The following is a 7,862-nucleotide window of genomic DNA, read 5'->3' on the forward strand; positions in this document are numbered from 1 at the left end:
GGAGACACCTTGACTCTTCTTGATCACACTGACATCCAATATATTAACAAATCTTGTAGAACTACCCTTGAAATACATCAAGAAAGCTCATTGCTTCTCCCACTTAACACCTACCACTCCTGCTGGACTACCATCATTTCCCGCTGGATTTATTGCAAAAGCTTTTTAAATGTTCACCCTTCTTCTAGCTTGATTTCCTAAATTCTAGTCTCAACATGTCAGAGTTTTGCTTTTATAGCACAAGTCAGAACTTGTCATTTCTCTTCCCTATCTTATACAGGGTAAATTCAAAGCTTTATGGTAGTCTAAAAATCTCTCTCCAATAAAGCCCCTACTAACTATGCAACTTCATACCTTATTACTACCTGCCTCCCTTAACCCCAACCAGTCCTGTGGCCTCCTTGGTCTTACTCGAACATGCCAGTCACTTTCTAGCTTCAGGACCTACCTTGCTGTTTCTGCCTGAGTGCTCACAGCTTACCCCCTCACTATATTAAAATCTCTGTTCAAATAGCATCATTTTAGAGAGGACTACTTTGACCATCCCTCCCCTTAAAATCCCTCTGCATCCTCTTACCCTGATTTGTTATTCTTCTTAGCCTTCATGATTACAGATATATTATGTCTCTGTTTATTGTTCATCTTCCCAATAGAATGCAAGAGCAGCAGCTTTGTATTTCTTGTTCGTTTCTGTATCTCTGGTGCCTGGAATTATAGGTATTCAATAAATGTATGTATTGAAAGAAGCATTGAATAGATAAATGTAGAAAGTAAAGTACATACAAAAATCCATCTAAGGGACATACGTAGAGTATGAGGTATATGAAGAGTGTACAAAGATGTTGATGACTGGTGGCATAAACCTGATATGTGGTCATGGAGCTTCTCCAAAAATTCAATGTAGTAACTGTATTTTTAAAATGTATAAATAGTGACATTCAAATACGGGTTAAATCAACTTTAGAAACCACTGATTATGTAAGCATCTGTTAAGTTTCTACTTTGAGTCAAGCACTATTGTTAAGCACTATCACTACAAACGGGGAATGTGACATCACTGGACAACAAATTTGAAGGGGAAAGTGTAGGTTTCAGACTAGATAAGATGTTGTAAACAGTCTATATATTTGGCTTCAGTATATGATTCATTTCAAATGGTTAAATCTGAACTCTAGTTCATCTCTATAGGCAGTGAGAGATGAATAACCCCAGTGTGGTACACAGGTCAAAGATGGAGGCAAAGCTGGAGTTTTTTTTTTTTTCCAAAGAGATCCTACCTCCAGCCTAAGAACAAAATCTCTGTACCGTTTTCAGAGTGAAAGACATTACTCTAAAGTTTAATAGCACTTGTTACCAGTATCATTTGTTTAACAGTACAATAGATCCTATACCACTGTTGCCTTTTTGTTTATCTGTGTCACATTCCATTTGAAGGCTGGTGTAAAGCATAGCAACAGTATAACCTAGCATTCACTATATATTGGTTGCCTGATTGGGTTAAGGACTTAGCAGAATAAGGCAATGCATTAGTAGAGCCATAAACATTAGTAGAGCTGGATTAATAATCACGATTAGGCATAAAATTTCCTCCTATTCTTTAGGGTTTCTCATAATCCTCTCTGTCCCTTGGGAGTAAAAATCTTTATAGATTTGAAAAGCCATAAGAAGACTGAACTAGAATCCTTAAAATTTTTTCAATTTAAGCATTAAAATAAGCCAAGAACATGCATCTGTCAAAATGACAGGTTGGATATGGACTTCGAATAATACTGTGTTCTCGTATATGTTTTTTCTAAGATCATCCTCCCATTTCAGACTTTCAGTGAACCAAAGTCTGGGATGCAAAGTAGCTCATTCAAATTTTAATTCAGGCAAAGAGAATATGAGCTTAACGTAAAACTTTCCATATAGTTGTGTTTTGAATTTATAAGAGCAGCTCCATAATTTATATGTTGATGGGACATATTTCCAAAACAACCTGGTATGACTAATGAAACAGTGTGTCACAGTTCAGCAACTGAATAGGTAATGTAGCTACAGGGCTTGATTTCTAAATCACTGAACTCATCATGCATCGGTAGGAGAGACTGCATCCCTCTGCGATAAAAATAATGATGAAGGCGCATGTGACATGAGCGGCAATGGCATTAAAGTTGAATAGCATGCACAAATACCCATTTACGTTTTTAAGTTTAGAAAAGGATACAAGAAACTGTATATTTATTTTCATAATTGGCAAATACGCAGAACAGCTTCCTCAATTCAAATAAAAATGACGACGATGATCGTGATGCCTTTCATGACTGATCATTTTCTGCATGCCAGGCACTATTAAGAGCATTAATAAATTATACTATGATACTCAAAAATGAAGAGCAAGATATAATACTAGCTCCTAGCTGCATTTAGATGCAAAGGAACTTACTTGATTTTCATCCAACTGACCTTCTGTTTCACAGTTCCTTCTGCACTCATACATACTCATGATTTTATCCTTGGCCTTACTCCTGTTAGATATATAAACTTTTTCTAAACTTAGAAAATTTTCTGAATCCTGGATCTAGTTCTTTTTTCTTTATCTCCTGGCAACCTTATTGCCTCCCAAGGCCTATTGCAAGAGTAAATATATTGTCTTAAGATCTACCATTAGCTTAATCTTGCAACAGATAATTCTCAAGCTAATGCCAATTTGAAGAGTGGTAAGTTATCAGTGCAAATGAAGAGATATATAAATTACGAAGTCTTTCCCAGTTATGCATATCATAACACGTAAAGTATATCTTATATTCTCTGTTTTCAAAGCTATCCCTGTTCCTCAGGTCACAGTCTATGTAAACAAATACACAGATCTATCAAGCAAACACTGAAGAGCACAGAAGAGATAAATCTTATAATAAATATGTGGTCCCATTTAGGTCATATGTAGAAAGATTAATGAATAACTTTAAAATCTGTCATTAGCTAAATCAAATAATTTAACCTTTTTTCAAAAAAGCTCTAGAATGCCTTCTACCTAGAGTACCAATCTAGTACCATTTCAAGCTCCCTGCATTTGTGTTGGTCAGATTGCTGGTGAGAGAACACACACACCAGATTCCCTGAGCATATCCTTTAGAATTCTATGCTATAACTGGGCAGTTAGAACTAGCTATTTAGTTGATGAGAAAAAAAGTGTTTCTTTAAAAATATCTCCTCTCATTCACACACAGAAAGTAACTGTTTGTTCCAGAGATGATCTTTAAAAAAAAAAAAAAAAAGCCCCCTTTTCTAGAGTGTTGGTGTTTGATTAGAAGGAAACTATGTATTCTTATATAAAGGGGCAGTAAGTTTTAAACTAGTTTGTTATTCATAATGGTTTGCTTTAAATTACTTGGTTCCAAATCTCCAAAGCAAGGTCTTCATGGTCAAGGCAACAGAAACAGAGGTTCAGAAAGAAGTCACTACATCTAGAGAAAAAGATGTAAAAGAAGCATAAATCACAAGATGCTTAGACTAGAAAGAATAATAAAAAAAAAAGGTATTAAGCTATACAGTAGACTTGGGAGATGTCTGTTTTCCCTAACAGTTTTATAAGCCAGTGGAGAGGTTAAAAGACTAATAGTAATAGTATGTTTGTAATTCAGCTTTAAATGATAAAAGAGAAAATGAAAAGAAAATTTGAATTGTCTGTCTTTCAAATCTGAAGACCATAATTAAAAATGTATTATTGTAATGACATTAAAAATAAAATGTTCTGGAGTTCCAGGATTGCAAATAATTCTAGATAAAGTAGTAATAAACACAAAATCACATGTCAGGTACTGACATGATGAATGAAAAGAGTCAAGCACTGTGCCTGATGTGTGATTTTTTTTTTTTTTTTTTTTTTTGAGATATGTTGCCCAGGTTGGACTGAAACTCCTGGGCTCAAAGGATCCTCCTGCCTCAGGCTCCCAAGTAGCTAGAACTATAGGAACACAGTACCTCATCCAGGTTTGGATGTAGATCTAAAATCACATGTCAGGCACTGTGCTTGACTCCTTCCATTCATCATTTCCTGACAGTGGGCACATAGGCTGAGGTAGCATTTTAATGCTCATTCAAGAGATAAGGAAACAGAAACATGCTGAGGTTCAGTAATTTGTTTTCAGTCACAAACTTGACCAGCCTTATCTGACTTCTGAGATTTGACTCATAAATATATAGTTATTCTATCTCAACATAGGTTAAGAAATAGTTTGATGGCAATGTATAAAGGTTTTTAAAGGGTACTTAGAATTTCTTCACTTGTTCATACCAAACATTTCTGGGACTGTCATGTATGTGGGCACTTGTTCAAATACATGGTATTTTTGTGAACATTATAACCAAGAGTCGGTATTAATTAGTTACTTAATACGTTCCTGGTATTCTTCTAAGAGCTTTGCATGGATGAGTCATTTAAGCCTTATGCAACTGTATAAGGTGGGTGCTATTATTATCATTCTTTTTTTACAGATGGGGAAGGAAATCAAAGCATAGTGAAGTTAAGAAAATTGGCTAGGATTACACAACTGTTGTAAAGAGGCTGGTTCCAACATCCGTGTTCTTGACAATCATGCTATGAAGGATGTTTTTCTGTAACCCTAGCCATATTTTCAGTTTGGTATAAAATATATTCTCTACTTGATTATCACAATATGTTATTTATAAGATTATTTAATTAAGGGGAAAACACAGATTTAAGAAAAATGCTGTTATAATCAAGATTCTACATATTCTAATTACTCTAGAAGTTGACTAATAGACACATTTATCTTAATAACTCACTTTTCACCAGACTTCTTGCTTTTGGTCAAAAAGATCTACTTCCAAACCTGGAGGAAGTAGTGTGTTCCTATAGACCCAGCTACTTGGGAGGCTGGGGCAGGAGGATCTCTTGAGCCCAGGAGTTCAAGTCTAGCCTAGGCAACATAATGAAACCCTGTCTCAAAAAAAAAAAAAAAAAAAAAAGGAAAGAAAAGAAAATCCTACCAATTTAAATGGTTTAAAACAATTGGATCAGTTACTTTTAATCAGTAATTTTAAATTGGTTTTTAGTTAATCTGTATGGGTTGATATAGATAAGAAAACGTGACTTAAAAAGTAGGGTTATCTCCTTTATGTAAGTGCTTTCTGAATATGAAAATACTCTCAATCCTCAGAGTAACAGCCATTTAGATTAGTGTTTAGTAGAAGTTTAACATAATCTACATATGTAATTTTAAATTTTCTAGGAGCCACATAAAGTAAAAAAAAAAAAAAAACCATAATTAACTTTTTAATATTTTAATTTATTCCATATATCGAAAATAATACCATTTCTACATGTAATAGTATAAAATTATTGCTAAAAGATATTACTTTTTTGTACTAAGGGAGTATTTTTTATCTGTTACATACCTCAATTCAGATAATACATTTTCAGTGGTTTAAGTTAAATGCAGTTCTAAGAAAACAATAATTGTTTTTAAATGGAAAGTATTTTACAATGCTCCAGTTTTCAATTTACATTCAATTTAATTAAAATAAAATGAAATTTAAAATCCATTTCCTCATTCACATTAGACACATTTCAAGTGTTCAGTAGTGGCATGTGGCCAGTCTACCATATGGATGGGCAGCACAGTTCTAGCTGATCTCAAAGTTCAATCTTTCTCCTTTCTAATCCAAGCTATAGATTATCAAGATAATTATCCTCAAGTCCTATCTTTATAGCATCACTCTTTTGCTCAGAAAACTCCAGTGTCCTTCAAATCAAATTATTCTGTCAAATTCAGAATCCACGCACTCAACATCCTCTAACAAAAAGTGGCGTTATATTTCCTGAACAGAAATCCCACTATTCTCTGCTTCCTTAAAGCCTTGACTCCTATGTTCAAGCTAATCTGCACATTTCATCTCTTATCCTTCCTCTATGTCTTTCTCACGCTTTTGGCCCCTACCTCTTCCTGTGTGTTTGTAATCCACATTGAAGTATATGATAACAGGAAGTATCCCTCATCCGCTGGCACAGTGTTCACTCCTTTACATAGTGTTTCTTCGGCATAGCATGTACTGAGTTTGTAAAACATTGTAATTTCTATAATTAAGCTTATTTTTGATGTGAAAATAATTTGGGCTTATGGTAGATCAGATTTCATACATTTTCACAATGGCACACATTAAGAAATTTTAAACATATGAACCAATTCACAACTTTGGGTATCTGTGTATATTGAAAAACACTTACATGTATATGTGTTGCCACAGTTTGAAAAAAAAAAAATCGAAAAAACTGCTCTAGACCACATCAGAATTATGCTCTAGGAATTAGTGGAGTGCAGATTAAAAAAAAAAAAAAACAAGCAAACACAAACAACAACAAAAAACAAACCAGGAACCAAGTGAGTTTGGGTACAGCTAGAAGGCCTGAGTTCTAACTTAGACAGTGATTATTCCAATAAACAGACAGCCTGAAGTAACCACGTATCACAATTAGAGTAGAAGGTTTGAAACGTAAGAAACAAAGATATGTTCTTACATAGACAGCACAGGGCAGTGTGGCAGGTTAGAAACTAAGTAAACAGTCAAACAAAAATTAAGTAAAACTAGCTCAAGTATAAATCCTGTAGGTGATAGGAAACTGAGATGCCAGATTTCAAAGCATATAGGAAAGCACAGTACTTAGGTGGCCAAAGCAGAGAGACTAGGAGAATTTAGATGTGTGGCACTAAAAATACAGGAAAACTTACTTCTGATCCATAAGATTAGGCTATATGCCGTATGATCTATGCAGTTGCCCAGGGCTCTGTGTTTAGAACTGTGCTTGGTTTAATACTTTACTGTCATTTTTTTTGGAACTGACAAAATAATTTTTCCTGTGAATATGTGTTTTGTGAGTGAAGTCCAGTGGGACAATGGAGCATACCTGTGAGCAGAGGAGATATATACATGCAATATACTTGCCCACCATTTGTTGCTGAGTGTTTAAATACAGAGCTCCTAATGCTCCATGCGCACAAAATTCTGGTGAACTCACAACACAAGGGACTTCAATGAGATTCAAAGCAAGTACAAGGTAAGCTTGTGACATGTGCAACTGAGTAAGCAGGGGCACCAACAGACCTGAGGCTAGGCATTCCATTAGCCAGAACTTGCTTCAAATGCAAAAAGAATGTAGTGGAGTTCTAAGAAACACAAATGGTCAGGGAACACAATTATATCTTTTCTTACTTATGTCACTTCCCAGTTAAAGCTAAGCCATTAAGCTAAAGATGACATCAAAGAAAAGGGAAATACAGAGCAACCCATAGTCCCTGTTCCTTTTAGTGCTTCTGTACTCACCAGTGGGCTAAAGATAGAGCATTGATAGAATGGTGTACATATCGAAAAGTGAAATAGCAACACTTGACTTAGTATTGTGTGGCTTTTCCACTGTTGTGGTAAGAACAAAATTCACATTTATGCACAAATTGTTTTGTAACTTTTGGTAATTACTTTCTGTGAGTGTATATAGGAGTTAAGTGGTTTTATATTACATTAAAACTGGTATGAATGTAAGTTGGTAAATTTTATGCTCACAATTTAGAATTTAAAATTTTTTTCTACTTGAAACAACATGAAGTCACAAATAAAAAACACTATGACAAGCCAAGAGAGCAATGTTGAAAGAAAAGAAAAAGCTTTGCATTTTAGTATCTTGAATGGCCCCCTTTCTGCTCGTTGAATAGGGGACTCATTTTTATATTGCACTAGGCTAAAGTTATAAAATATTCATAGAATTTTTTAATTTTTTTTTTTTTGAGACAGAGTCTTGCTTTGTCACCCAAGCTGGCCAGCAGTGGCATGATCATGACTCCACGCAGAAAGTAATTGAGATTACA

Source organism: Sapajus apella, unplaced genomic scaffold (assembly GCF_009761245.1).
Source record: "Sapajus apella isolate SASKATOON/1434 unplaced genomic scaffold, GSC_monkey_1.0 scaffold41, whole genome shotgun sequence".
Taxonomy (NCBI): Eukaryota; Metazoa; Chordata; class Mammalia; order Primates; family Cebidae; genus Sapajus; species Sapajus apella.